Source organism: Globicephala melas, chromosome 9, assembly GCF_963455315.2.
Source record: "Globicephala melas chromosome 9, mGloMel1.2, whole genome shotgun sequence".
Taxonomy (NCBI): domain Eukaryota; kingdom Metazoa; phylum Chordata; class Mammalia; order Artiodactyla; family Delphinidae; genus Globicephala; species Globicephala melas.
Genome location: NC_083322.1, coordinates 98,936,518 through 98,951,795, shown reverse-complemented (window position 1 = coordinate 98,951,795; position 15,278 = coordinate 98,936,518). Strand labels below are relative to the sequence as shown.

General features: G+C 47.2%; 1 protein-coding gene across 2 annotated transcripts in view; it reads left to right on the top strand.

The window, feature by feature from the left end:
* Nucleotides 1-15,278, top strand: part of EGFR (epidermal growth factor receptor) — a 188,551-nt gene that overhangs the window by 70,531 nt on the left and 102,742 nt on the right. The gene's annotated exons all lie outside the window — the stretch shown is intronic.

Below are 15,278 nucleotides of genomic sequence, written 5' to 3'. Positions count from 1 at the left end.
CAGGGTAGAGAGAGACCAGGATAGACAGTCCTGGCCACATCACTGCACTTCCCAGCCCAAGACGGGCACATGCTGGTGTGTGCTGCAACTGGCTTCAGTGGACAGACCCAGGGAGAGGACTTGGTTTGGCCACTCGGAGACAGCCCCAAGGGTCTGGAGTGTGGCCACAGAAGGGAAGAGGTACGATTGTCATTGTATGTAGATCTCTATATACTCTATATAGAAAACCACACAAAAACTATTAGAGCTGAGAAATGATTTCAGGAAGGTAGCAGGATACAAGATTAATACACATAAATCTGTTGCAGTTCTTTACACTGACAATGAAATATCAGAAAGAGGAAGTGAAAAAAAAACAAACCTGTTTAAAATTGTGTCAAAAAAATAAAATACCTAGGAATAAACCAAGGAAGTTTCTGAAAGACTTATACATTGAGAACTATAAAACGTTGATAAAGGAAATCAAAGATGATTCAAGGAAATGGAAAAATATCCCATGCTCTTGGATTGAAAGAATTAATATTGTTTAAATGGCCACACTACCCAAAGCAATCTACAGATTTAATGTGAGCCCTATCAAATTACCCATGATATTTTTCACAGAACTAGAATAAATAATTCTAAAATGTCTGTGGAACAACAGAAGACCCGGAATTGCAAAAGCAATCCTGAGGAAAATGAACAAAGCAGGAGGCATAACCCTCCTGGACTTCAGACAATACTACAGAGCTACAGTAATGAAAACGGCATGGTATTGGCACAGAAACAGACATATGGATCAATGGAACAGAATAGAGAGCCCAGAAATAAACCCATACACCTATGGTCAATTAATTTTCGACAAAGGAGGCAAGAATATACAATGGAGAAAAGACAGTCTCTTCAGCAAGTGGTGTTGGGAAAGCTGGACAGCTGCATGTAAATCAATGAAGTTAGAACACACCCTCACACCATACGCAAAAATAAATTCAAAATGGCTTAAAGACTTAAATATAAGACATGCCACCATAAAACTCCTAGAAGAGAACATAGGTAAGACATTCTCTTAAATAATCTTAGCAGTGTTTTCTTAAGTCAGTCTCCCAAGGCAATAGAAATAAAAGCAAAAATAAACAAATGGGACCTAATCAGACTTATCAGCTTTTGCACAGCAAAGGAAACCATAAACAAAACAAAAAGACAGCCTTCAGAATGGGAGAAAATATTTGCAAACAATGTGACTGACAGGGGCTTAATTTCCCAAATATACAAACAGCTCATACAACTCAATAACAAAAAAACAAACAACCCAGTCATAAAATGGGCAAAAGACCTAAATAGACACTTCTCCAAAGAAAATATACCGATAGCCAATAGGCACATAAAAAGATACTCAGCATTGCTAATTATTAGAGAAATGCAAATCAAAACTACAATGAGGTATCACCTCATACTGGTCAGAATGGCCATCATCAAAAAGTCTAGAAATAATAAATGCTGGAGAGAGCGTGAAAAGAAGGGAACCCTCCTATGCTGCTGGTGGGAATGTAAATTGGCACAGCCACTATGGAGAATATATGGAGGTTCCTCAAAAAACTAAAAGTAGAGTTACTGTATGATCCAGCAATCCCACTCCTGAGCATGTATCCAGAAAAGATGAAAACTAATTTGAAAAGATACATGCACCCCAATGTTCATAGCAGCACTATTTACAACAGCCAACACATGGAAGCAATCTAAGTGTCCATCAAGAGATGAATGGCTAAAGAAGATGATGTGGTGTATATATATACATATATGTGTATATATACACACAGTGGAATATTACTCAACCATAAAAGCAGGTGAAATAATGCCATTTGCAGCAACAAATGAGATTATCATACTAAGTGAAGTAAGTCATACAGAGAAAGACAAATATCATATGATATCATGTGTATGTGGAATCTTAAAAATAGTACAAATGAACTTATTTACAAAACAGAAACATAGACACAGAAAACAAACTTATGGTTACCAAAGGGGAAGAGAGGGGAGGGATAAATTGGGAGTGTGGGATTAACAGATGCACACTACCATATATAAAATAGATAAACAACAAGGATTTAATGTATAGCACAGAGAACTATATTCAATAACTTGTAATAAACTGTAATGGAAAAGAATAAAAAAACAAATATAGATATATACATATATATATATTACTGAATCACTTTGCTCTTTACCTGAAAGTAACACAATATTGTAAATCAAGTATACTTCAATAACAAATTAAAAAATAAATAAATATGAACTATAATGCAGACAGCCATTAGTTAAGTCTACTGAGAAGTCTTTGGTGAAATGAAATCCACTGTCTCTGTATATTACTCACACGAGTCAGTAGGCGACATGTTGGGAATCTGTATTTTCCTAATACAAGAAATGATGAGGGATTCGAATATACAGGTTGGCAAGATCAGGGCCCTAAAACACGAACCACAATGAAGGGAACAGAATTAGGGAATTCATTCACAGCGAGGTCAAGGCAGAGCCAGCTGCAAAGACACAGGATGGAGGAAAGCGGCTTAACAGATGCATCCATTGAAGGTGAGGCTTACTTTACCATAAGGAAGTAACAGCCCCACCTGGGATGTTGTAACAAATTACTGCAAGTGCTGTGGCTTAAAACAATACACATGCATCATCACCCGGTGTGGTGCCTGGGTTCTCAGGGGCTCACAGTGCTGTTATCCAGCCCTCCTCCATGCTCATCCCGGTTGTTGGCAGAATCCACTTCCTGGAGGTTGTAGGACTGAGGCCCTTGGGCCCTAGCAGCTGCCTGCCCATTCACAGCAGGACTGTTTGCTTCTTCATGACCACAGTGTCTCTGCCAGGAGAGACATGTGTTAAGAGCTGTCACCTGATCAAGTCAGGCCCACATAGATACTCTCCCTTTTGATCTGGGACCTTAATGACGTCTGCAAGATCCCTTTGCCTCTGACTTAAAACCTACTCACAGGAGTGCTATCCAGCATGCATTTGGATCAAGTTGTATTAAGGAATAAGCAAGGGACATAAAACTGGATAAGCTTATATTGATTGGACGTGCTCAGCTCCAGGACTGCACTTGGGAGGGATGTTTGCAAATTGAAATGGGCCAAAGGGTGGGGAAGGCACTCAGAAAAGTCACAAGGACAGACGAAGATGGCCTGGGGCTGCTTGTTTGGGAGAAAACTAAGGGAGGATATAAGAGTTATCTTCAAATATTTGAAGGGCTATTATTGGGAAGAGGAATTTGACATACTGGCTTTTGGCCTTTGGAAAGGCACCATGAGACATCTGGAAACATCCATCCCAGCGCAGCACTCGCCTGCCACATTCCTTCCCGGCTCCCCAGTTCAGTTGCTTGTCTGAATTCCAGAGGAGCACAGCCCTGGCCTTCAGCAATCACACATACTGTGGACACTCAGGAAATAGGGAAGTAACCGTGGCAAAGGCCCATTTCCATCGGAATGATCTACTGAAGCGCATGCTCCAGTCCAAGGAGGGTGTGTCCTCCCCTTCATTTCTCTAGACCCTCAAAGGGTCAACTAGCACCAGAAAATCAGGACACCAGAAGCCTTGAGAAGTTTCCGGTGCCTACGTGGACCGTAGTCAGCTGCCTACAATAAAACACATCCACACAGGTATTCTGTATTTAATCATATAAAGAATACATACCACCTTGAAGAATTGCTGCAGGTATGTCTTACCTGAGGCATCAGAGTTGGCATTCAGTTGCCCCTTTCCACTGCATTCATGCAAATTCTTTTAATATTGCAAAAACTCAGTATCATTTCCATCTTCTTTAAGTTTTCTGCGTGTGTCTGCTTTTCCATGGGATGGCGTGGCGGAATGGAAAGCTGGTGGGCCCTGGGGTCAGGTGGGCTCTGGTTTCAGGTCCCAGGTCACTGTGTGCTCCTGGACCCGTAGGCATCTGCTCTGTCGCACTGAGCCATTTTCTTTCCTATAAAATGGGGATGATTCTGTCTCTAAAGGAGTCCGTGAAAACTTAATAGAGCAACACAGAAAGAATAAAGTATATAGTTGGTGCTTTATAAACACTTCTACTTTCTGAAAATTACTTCTAAAATAACTAGACAAGAGTCCTTGAACATGTAGAATTTTCATTTTAACCATATACCATAACGTCAACAGTGTGGTGAAATTCTGCTAAATGTGATCTGCTAAGTATCAGGCAGGGAGAAGAATCGACACCCAGGGTCCCTGTGTCTCCTGGCACGGTGCTGGGTTCTTTACCCAGCGTGTCCTTGATTCTCACAGGTGCCCCCAGTGACACAGTGGCAGATGCGATGGCCAAGCTCACGTGTTTTGGGCTCCATGTTTTGTCCACTGAACGTGCTGCCCTGAGTCTGACAACGTGCAGGGCTCCGTAGGGACGTGCCCCCTGCCCCTGGGGAAGGCGACCCTCTTCCACTGCTAACTCCTTGTGCGTCTCACACATAGTTTAAAAGCAGTATTGATAGTATTATAGTAGCTGCTGTTTACCAGGTGCCAGGCCCTGTGCTGGGTAATTATTATGAGTTATCTAATATCTATATTGCCTCACAATTTTCCTGCTTCAGTATCTCCACTTCACAGGTGAGGAAATTGAAGCTCAGAGACTGAATAACTTGCTTTCGTTCACACAGCCAGGGCTTCCAACTCCGAACGTTCTGAATGTCTTAAAACCAATCATTACAGGTTGTAAGATTTACCCCCCAAAAAATGACAGTCTGTGGTAATCCAGAAAAGTGAGCTTATTTGGCTCCCGTGGAGGAAGAAAGAGCGCTGGAAAGACGTATTACCAGAGCGTGGGAAAAGTGAAACTACGGCTTCTCTGTGAGCCTGTTCTTTCCTGGCAGCGTCTTGGAACAAAACCAACTATAGCAGAATTTTCTGTTTTAATATGAGCTGCAGGGTGACTTTTTTTTTCTTTATGCTTCCACCTCTCTCCCCGTCTCTGCCTAGTTAATTCCGAGGAGCCCCTGCCTGGCCCACCGGACAGCCGTGCAGCTTGCAGTGCCCGGGGCCAGACTCCGCGGCACAGGGGCCACTGGCCTCTGCTCCTGCCAGGAGGCCTAGAGGCCCGCACAGCCCGGGGTGGGGGTGGGGGTGGGGAGGCGGCAGCCGCTGGCGGGCCGAGCAGGGGGTGTGGGGGGCTGTGAGCTGGGGGGTTGATGGCCCATGAGAGCACTGAAGTCTTGCCTTTCTTTTCATCTCCCCTTCTAAGCCGTGAGTCGACCCCAGTCTCCCCCGACTCTGTCCCCTCTGCCCCTCTCCGTCCGTGCCCCGCTGCAGCCTCGCGTTCTGTGTACACAATGCTGTCCTAATATTTCTCTTTTCTCCGGGCAGGAAATGAGAAACTCATTTTTTAGAGCCATTCAGGAAGTTGTCCAGAGTTATAATGGCCCATTATCTAATGGCCAGAGTTTACTTAGGCTTTCACTACTTCCACTGCCCACTTGAAACAAGGAAAACCATTTCCCCCGCTGCCGCACGTGTGCCGTTGACACGGACCACAGGCACCCGGACGCCCTGCACGCTCCAGGCTAACCCTGCTTCGTGCTCTGAACATTGTGCTCACAACCCCCTTATTTAACCCGTCATTCCTTAGAGAGTCGATCAGCCCGAGCCGTGGCGCTTTTAAAAATGCGTATTCCTAGGCCCGCGGGGGGAGGGGACGGGGGGTCTCCGGAGCGCTCATTCTAAGCCTCATTCTCTGCACCCAAAAGAGGCAGAGCGCACGCTTCAACAAAAGGCGGTTTGCGCCTGAAGCACGTAAAACGTTTCAGATGTGTGGCAAGATGCATCTTATTGGCACCAAAGATTTTTTATTTTTATTAGGAGCATGAATGACAAGCACTGACTTTGAAGGAGGATTAAGAGAGCAGCCTTTTCTTACCTGCGCTTTGTGCTGTCGGGACAAGTTGGAAGCTCCCCTTTGGGGTTCATCAGTGCGTGAGCACCCACGCCCCCAGCTGAGACCCAGCCCCGTGGGCCGTGCTCTCACCCAGGATGTGGGAAGGCCTGGCCATGAGTCAAGGCTTACAGGAACCCATGCAGGTGAGCGGGGAACATTCCAGCACCTGGTGTGCAGCCGCCCTTCCCAACGGCACTCCTCCCTCGGTGCAGCACTGGCCGCGGAAAGGAACCCACAGTAGTAACTCTGGGTGTGTATGTCCCTAGCTGCTCGAGCTGGGCCCACGGGGGAGGTGATACATGGAAACAGGGATCTCCTTCCTCAGATCCTGGCATAACGCAGGGAGTGAAAGTGCACCCGCTCCCGCATGCTTGACATCTGCCACACCTGCTCGGTGCCCGTTCCTCTCCCGTCTGGATGAACAGCCCCACAAAGCCCAAGGTACCGAGAAGGCAATGAGGTGGCCACCTCCGCGGAGAAGAAAACCTGGTTTCAGACTCTGCACTCACCTTCCCCTGCCCTGCTCCGAAGGTGGGGTCCATCAGGGCAGGCCCCCTTGGCACAAAGGACCCCATGAAAGAACCTGAAATCCAGTCTGTAAAACTGCGAAACAGATGCCAGCAATGTTCCTAGGACGTCTTCGTGAGTCAGAACACAGGTGCCTTCAAGAACATTTAACTTCTCGACCAGTGTGTCCTGAGTATGTGCACTCTCCCTGGACCTGGCCACACTTGTGGTTGTTCAAATTACAGGGGTGATTTTAGAGTAATTTAAAAGTCAACTGCCGGGCATCTGCACTTGCAAACTGAACGCCTGGCACACGACTTGGTTAAGGTCATTCCAATACAAATTACAGGGGCGCACCTGGGCGACCTCCACAGTCATCCAGCTCCTGTGATTACCAAGGGCAGTCACCTTCCCTCTCAGCCCTGATGAAAGCCTCCGTCATTCTGCTAATGGGGCGCAGCCCTGTTATCAGCCCCATTTTTTTTTTTTTTTTTGAATGCTGACACTGTTTTCTTTCTGGAATGAAAGGCCTCTGCCCACCTCACTCCCGTCCCTTTGAATGTGAAGACAGCAAGCTCCGGAGGTTTGCCAGTGTGCCCTTCCTGCACTCCATCATCCTTCGTCTTCCCTCCCTCCACCATTCTTATCTGTCTCCATTTGTTTGGCTGTATTTTAATTCTTTGATACAAAAACGCCTCCTCCTTGTAACAAGTTCAGTGGTCGCAGAAAGTCAGAGAATAGAGGGGGTCTTGCTCTCCACCTCCCAGATCCCACTTCCACTGGCCAGAGTTTGGGAGGTGCCTTCCAGAAGTTGTTCTCTGTATTCTACATACAAACGTATGCACAAATAAAAATACTCTAGGTTTGGTTTATAGTTTTATGCAATGAGTTTGTATGATGCAAATTGTTTTGCTACTTGCTCTTTTTTTTTTTTTTAAACTTCACTTTAACTGAGAGCTTTCCAAATTGCAATCTGTATGAAACAGCCTCATCTGTGTAATTGTCCCTCGTCCTCGGGGTGGCCTGCCGCTGCTGGTGGGCATTAAGATTGCTTTGGATTTGTTAGCCAGAACAGTGAGGGCTGTAGTGAACATGTTTACACAGTTTTTCTCTGCACACAGAAAGGGGTTTTCCAGAAGAGAGCTAGAAGGTAAGGACCATTCAGTGGATTTTTCAATCAATTGTTTTAAAAATTTCCATTATACCCAGAAGTTGTTATACATATCCAGAGCCCCAAATCATCAAGATTATTTCATCATCTATCCTTTCATTTCTGAAAAAGTTTAAAGCCAGTCACGTCACACCAAGGAATAATGTCATTTCACCACACCATCCTTCATTATGCATCCCTGAAACCGCGAATTTTATGTCATCCCAAGAAGAGTGTGGAAACAGTTCAAGGAATGCTCAAGCTGTTGGTCAAAAGAGCCCGGACTGTGTTCTAAATGTGGCCCTGAGTGGTGGCAACTCTATCAGAGCTTGCCTTAGACAAGGTCCCTCGGCCTTCTGCAGAGCTGTACACAGGTGACAAGACCCAGTCCTAACTTGGTGTACACACCCATGACTGAAGTTTGGCAAAACAACGTGTACAACACACACCCTTAATGACTAAGCTGCCTCTGTTCTCCCACTGTGCCCATGATTCCTGCTGTGCTGGGAACAGAATGGCCTGAAACACAGTATTGTGGGTGAAATATCGCAAACTGGCCCTTGCTTCACTTTGCATTTGGCCTGACAATTCCAGTAGATGCTGAGTTCTGCAGATTTATTTGAGGAGGCCAGGAAATGCCCTGGAGGCCGAGATTAGGTGCTCCCCGTCGTGGAGCAGTCACCTTAATCGCTGCGGCAAGGTCTGAGTCAAGAGCATCGGCGCAACCTCACTGCAGCCCTGGGGTGCAGCGTGCCCCGCGGAGGCTCCGGTGTCCTTGCAACCGCATAGTCGGGGGCACTTGCAGATCCAGGCCAGCCCGAGAGCCCGGCACACTCACATTTCACCTACGCCCGCGATTGCAGCACATAAATGATCCCGTTTTTCGTCCCCGAGGACTGCTGTTTTTTCTATATTTATTATGACCGTATAATTGGTTCTGAAGAAGGTGTTCAAATTGTGTATCATGTGGAATACGGTTATGGAATCAAGTTGATATACCTTTTTCACCGGTTCACAACAAGCTGTCCTAGCGAATGTCACCAGGCACAGTGACGAGCAGGTCACGTCATCCCTGTGCCAGGCTAATTACAGCTGCCTGCCCTGGCATCAGCCACCGGGCAGGGCCAGCTGGTGGTGCATCTCCAGCAATTTGCAGATAATAAATGTGGTTTTGATGATGTTGCTAAAGATCTGTCAGTGTAGAGAGGGATCAGAGATGAGGAATTTGGAGGGCTTCTACTGCTAGCATTTCTACAAGTGACCAGTTAGAGGACTGAGTCCAGCCTGCACACCTATGTGAAAACCTGTAATGGACAAAGTTCACTTAATTGGCTGCGTTGGGCCTTCATTGCTGCACACGGGCTTTCTCTAGTTGCGGCGAGTTGCGAGATGGTGGCTTTTCTTGTTGCGGAGCACAGGCGCTAGTCTCATGGGCTTCAGTAGTTGTGGCACACAGGCTCAGTAGTTGTGGCTCACAGGCTCTAGAGCACAGGCTCAGTAGTTGTGGCTCACGGGCTTAGTTGCTCCGTGGCCTGTGGGATCTTCCCGGACCAGGGCTCGAACCCGTGTCCCCTGCATTGGCAGGCGGGTTCTTAACCACTGTGCCGCCAGGGAAGTCCCTTAATTGGTCACTTTTATGTGTCCCGTCTTTCTAACTTGCCCAACATTTTCACATGTTTTAATTTTAGTCAAAAGAATCCAAACTAAAATGGGACTTGGAAAAATTATTTACCTTATGTGTGTCTTAATTTCCTCAACTGACATCTCAGAAAAAGAAGATGAGCTAGAGGGTCCCAGGGGTCCCCTCCAGCGTGCATGCCTGTCAGCTCCTCACAATGGGCAAGGCTTCAGGGCACTTCTGTTGGTCGTGTCCTGTGAGAACAGATTTACCTTCTACCCTTTTAGTTCTACTTTCCATGTTTGAAATTATAGAGGTCATGTGTCCAGGCTTTTTAAATGAAATCGCCTTTGCGTTGGTGGTTGTATTGGTCATTTTTTACTCCACTTAGTTTTGGAATCCCTAGCTTGGCCAATTCATAACCAAAAACTGTAGTTTACAGTTAGTAATAAATCCCACAGATGACTCCATATTCTCTTTCCACGGCTCATTTTCAGGTTTTAGTCCTAGTTAATGATTAACAGAAACAAAAGCCTTTCTCACCCTGATTGTGCAGCACCTCTGCACTACTTTTCCTCGTCCTTTCATGGTATTACACACGTTTCTCTTCTGGAAACAGGAATTTCTGCTTATATCTGTGGACAATCAATAATGAAAAAATGATTTTTTTCAAGGAGAAAACTGTATTTATATCTACTCTAATTTTGATGGAAACTTTCTCTGGAGACTGGGGTTTTGTTTTTAAAGTTCTTTTCTTTTAAACATAGGAGAGTTTTTGCATCTGTTATCCAAGGATTAACCTAAGTTTCTCTTAGGCGGTGTGGTTTAAGGCTCAACGTTTGAATCCAGTCCACTCCTGGCGGCGGTGTTGGTCTTCCCGGTCACGCTGTGACTGTTCCTGGTGGCCCAGGGAGTGGCCAGGGAAGCACGGGAGGTGCCGACAGGCACAGAGCAGTTGTCTTCATAAAACGTCAGCTGTATCGCAGATGATGGCAGAACCAGGACAGGAAGTGCATCCACCGAGCACTTACAGTACAGCCAGTGTGAGATGCACATAACATATAAAAAATGAAACTGTGGTACCCATGCAGTGCATTGCATAGGCTTGTATGTTTTCCCCATTACAAAGGAAAGTTTGTCTTTAAGAGGGCTTGCTTGACAGGATGACATCTGGCGATAACATTTTTCGTTTGGAAGTTAACCTTAGAAGCGAGTTTCCATTGACTGGTGAGGAGAAGAATGAATTGTCCTAACCCAGCGTCCAGCACTGCATCCTCGGGAGAGAGAGCTCTTGGTCGGTCCTGAGAGGCAGCTGCCTTGTGCCAGCACCAATTCTGGGAGGTTTGCCTAGGACTCTTCCTGAGCATGGCAAAAGGGCCTCGTGGACGTGGCCCTCCTACTGTCCAGGTGATCGTACAGGACAGGCTAGCCTGTCACATCAGGAGGCCCAGTCAGAGAGAGGTTTTCAGGCATCTAGTTTGGGGGCAGTCGATAGAGCAGTGCTTGGAGACTCCTTAAGTCGGTGACCAACATCTAGGTCATAGTTTTCTACTAAGAGTCCATAATGAAAAGAGGAAGAGGAAGCTACTCCGGAGCATTCTAACAATTTTCTTTCTAACTTCATCTCTCGCTAATGCTAGATACTAGAAGACTTTGCGTCCATGCAGCTATCTCAGATTGGTTTGGGAAGAGGGTAGAAGAAGGAACGCATAGTGCTTTAGGTTGTTTCTGGCCATCGTAATTGCTCAGCACGACATGTTCACGGGCGTTTATTTTGCAGGCTCCAGACAGACCCTGCTTTTTAGCAGATACGTAGTTATCCTTGAAATATTAGAAAGGTCCCAGCAATTTAGCAAAGGCGTTTTGGATCATTCAAAACCATGACTCATAGTAATGCAAATTCATGACTCTGACTTCAGTTGAGCAAAAGAAACAGAGTTCTGTGGGGACATCCAGACTTGGGAAGTTGCTCTGAAGGCTTTTAGGGACTTGGAGAGGGGGCTCTGGGCCTCCTCCTTCAATGGTTCTTTCAATCCCCTTTCTTCAAATTGAGGCTCAGTGTCCCAATAATTCTGAATCGTCCTTTATCCTTTTCCAGTTGAAATGCCTTGCAAATGTGTACCAAAAGGTGGTCATTTCCCTGAGGATGCGGCTTGATCCTCTTATTCTTTTGTAACTCCTGGTGCCCAGGCTTGTGGCACTAAGGGCGTGGTCTCTCCAGCCCATCGCTGTGCCCTCGAGGGTGCATTCCCTTGGGAAATGCTGGGGGAACGAATTCGTCACCTTGGAAACTTAGAGCTGCCTCCAGCTAAAACAGGAAAGTCAGTGGTGAACACAGGGTGATCCTGGGGCTACATCCACTCTTTATGTTGGTAAGGGATAGATTTCACAGGGAAAGGAGAAAATAGTATTTTAAAACTCAAGTTTGTATTTTCTCTTGCTTATGATTCAGTAAAGTCTACAGAGGAGCCTTAGAAGTCACCTTGTGGAGTTGAATGTATTGTTTTTCAGTTCCTCGTGGCACATACGGAGCCATCACCACTTTTGAGAAAACATCTTGTTTAGGCCTCACAGTGGCCCTTCTCACTCGCTCTGCCTTCTGATCCTCTGCTTGAAATCACGGACGTTCCACTGTGTCACCCACAGACCAGATATCCTGGCAGGCAAGCCCTCACCAGCAGGTCTGCCGGGAGCTCCTACCACCGTTTCCTGGATGAAAAGTCAGGGTGCGGCAGGGAGCTGGGAGAGCCTGGTCTCCTGAAGAGACGGTGGTACAGACACAGCGTGGGTTCCCGGGGCGCAGCCAGGGGCCCGCTCTTGACTGTCTGTTCCTGACTCTGCACCCTTTGTGGCGCTCGTTGCCCGCCTGCGCTGACCCCACCAGCCATGGGCACGCGCTGTCTCTGGTCTTGTCTGGTATCCACTTTTCCCTCCGTCATGCAAAATTCAAAAGGTCAGATCACGTCACCTTCCTAGACTCAATTTCCTGCACCCTAGAGGAGGAGAACGAGGTTGGCATCACTGCCTTGTCCCCTCCGGTCTCCCGGCTGGTGCAGCGGCCACCTGGCGGTGATCACCCCGCGCAGCGCACTGGCCCGAGTGCAGGGCAGCTTCCCGATTTGTGCAGTGACCACAGGGTCCCACAGGCATGTGCGGGCGCGCACACACACACACACACACACACACAGAGGTAAGGTGATAGCGCCTAGTTAAGGAGGAGAAAGTAACGCTCAGTCTCTCCTTTTTATAGAGGGGGAAATGGAGACTCCGTTTGAGGTGAGAAAGCACGGCAGTGAATCCCGGGCTCCACCTCAGCCTTTTCTCCATGAAAGTTGCCCTCACTCCCACTGTACACATACTCAAATATTGTTTAATGTCTTTTTTTCAACTCTTGGTCCTGTAGGGTCTGATGGCAAGAAACGATTGTAAGTATGCAGCTTACTTCAAAGGGACTGAGGATAAATGTGATAAGAAACCCAGTAATGTCTGTGGGAAGCAAAAGCCGAAAGAACGGTGACAAGGGCACCGAAGGCGAGATTGACAGCAGGGCATTGTGAAAACAAAGTAATTACTCATTGCCTCTGTCCTCATAATTAAAATACACACGCACACCCAGGCACCCTTGTCTAAGTCCTGGGCCCACATAATATCCGGCAGCTGGGAGCACACACATCGGCTACTTCCGTGCAGCCAAGTGGACGGCAGTCCGGGGTCAGGCAGCTGACCCTCAACGACCCCAGCCAAGTGGTTCTCAAGGCTGGCTGTTCACTGGAATCCTCTGAAGGGCTTTCAAACGCCCCTGCTACCCCAGCATGACTGACGTGCAAATAATATCGTTTAAAAGCCTTACCGTGACTTGCTGAATATCTGACCCAATGATTTGGTCAATAAGTTCTTTCCCTTTAATTTCCTTGTTTGTAAACGCAGGCTTCCCACCTGTGTCTTCTAGGTATGGCAACTTTGGGTTCTAGTTCATAGCAGTGCTGGCTCTGTCGATCAGAATTCACCTAGGACTCCTTTCTAGAAAATCACGGGGGACGGAATTTGTCTCCCCGGCAAGTATGGAAGGGTGAATGTGTGCATCAGTAGGTTTCTCCTTATGGATTGCAGCTGTCTGATGACTGCGCAGCAGTTCCGTTTCTGAGCGGTTTACAGTCACGCTGGGTTAAGCACACGCGTCAGCGCACCCTGAGGCACCATCGGTGGTGGCTACTGAAGGATCCGTCCCCTCGCTCATTTATTCCGCAGGTTTCTCTCAGGGGCCTGCTGCGTGTTTGCCGATTGTTGGGTGCTCAGGCACGAAGCAGGCACAGCCCGTTCATCTCCCTGGTTGGTTCAGGTGCTCAGTGGGTTGACTACACCTCTTGGTACCGTGACCAGCCTTATTCTTGACTCCCCCGCTTGTTGTCGACCTGAACCTTACCTTTGGGGCTCACTTTCTTCATATGTGACATCTACATGCTAACAGATGCTGCTGGCGGGGGCCTTAACCTGCTCCGTACGCATCCCCTAGTCCGTGCCCCCCAGCTGCCTGTCGTCTCTCCCTCTCCTGCTCCGACTGCTAACGCGGCCCCTCCCCGGTCCATTTCCCTGTGTCTGTGCCGCCCAGGCCCGCATTAAATCTTGAACCTATTCACTGACCACTTGCTCTGGCTCTCCTCTGAAGGGCTCCGCAGTCGCTGCACCGTAACTCATATTTCGGGTACCGAGGTGCAAAGAGGTGTGCGAAGAGGCATCTCAGAGCTCTCAGCTGCTCTCAGTGGGACAATCTTAGGTACCCACTTCCTCATCCTTGAGGTATATCACTCAGTGCCCTTGAGGATGACATTCAGAACCCCAGAGATCTGCACCTCCAAATCACCTTTCCTACCTACCCCCATGGCATTGGAGCTGTTTCACCTCAGAAATCTTGAAACCTAATATCAGAAACAGAAATCTAACTCTCGTTTTACAGTGCTTTGCTCTGTCACGCTTCCGAGACACTGCATTTTTTATTTTTTATTTTTTTTACAAATTTAAGGTTTGTGGCAACCCCACATCAAACAGGCCTTTCGGTGCCATTTTTCCAACAGCATTTGCTAACTCTGTGTCTCTCTGTCACTTCTGGTAATTCTTGCAATATTTCAGACTTTATCATTGTTGTATTTGTTATGGTGATCTGTGATTAGTGACCTTTGATGCTATTATTGCAAAAAGATCTCAGGCTCAGATGATGGTTAGCATTTTTTAGCAATAAAGTATTTTTAAATTAAGGTATGTGCATTGCTCTTTTAGGCATAACGTTATTGAACACTTAAAAGATTATGGTATAGTGTAAACATAACCTTTATATGCACTGGGAAACCAAAAAAATCTGTGTGACTCGCTTTATTGCAATTTTCACTGTATTGCAGTGGTCTGGAAGCAAACCCAAAATACCTCCAAGGTCTGCCTGTTCTCTGGTTTAAAAAAAAAACAATGGGGGCTTCCCTGGTGGCGCAGTGGTTGAGCATCCGCCTGCCGATGCAGGGGACACGGGTTCGTGCCCCGGTCCGGGAAGATCCCACATGCCGCGGAGCGGCTGGGCCCGTGAGTCATGGCCGCTGAGGCTGCGCGTCCGGAGCCTGTGCTCCACAATGGGAGAGGCCACAACAGTGAGAGGCCTGCGTACCGCAAAAATAAAAAATAAAAAAAATGAGCAGCTAGGGGTGCACCAACACCTCATACTATTTTATTTTTTCATAATGAAGCCTTGTCCCCTCTTATAAGAATGTCGCCCCTCTTCTCTACTGGTTAAATTCTGGTGTTCCTTCCGGTCCCCAGTCTCTCATCATCATGTTTCCAGATGTTATAGGGCAACCTTCCTTTGCAGTTTTGGTGAAGACTAAAACCTGTATGCAGTTAACTTACCATCACTGGTTTGGATACAGGCCTGTCTGGAGCGCAGTTCCTCCCTGTGTTCTCGGGGCACTGCCTCTGTGTCTCTGATATACGTCTGTGGGCTGTGTTGAAAGTGCCCCGGCCCGCTAACTGCCGAGGGAAGAGACAGGTTTGGACGAGCTGACCAGACACGTCTGCTGTGCTCAGCTGCTCAAGCATCC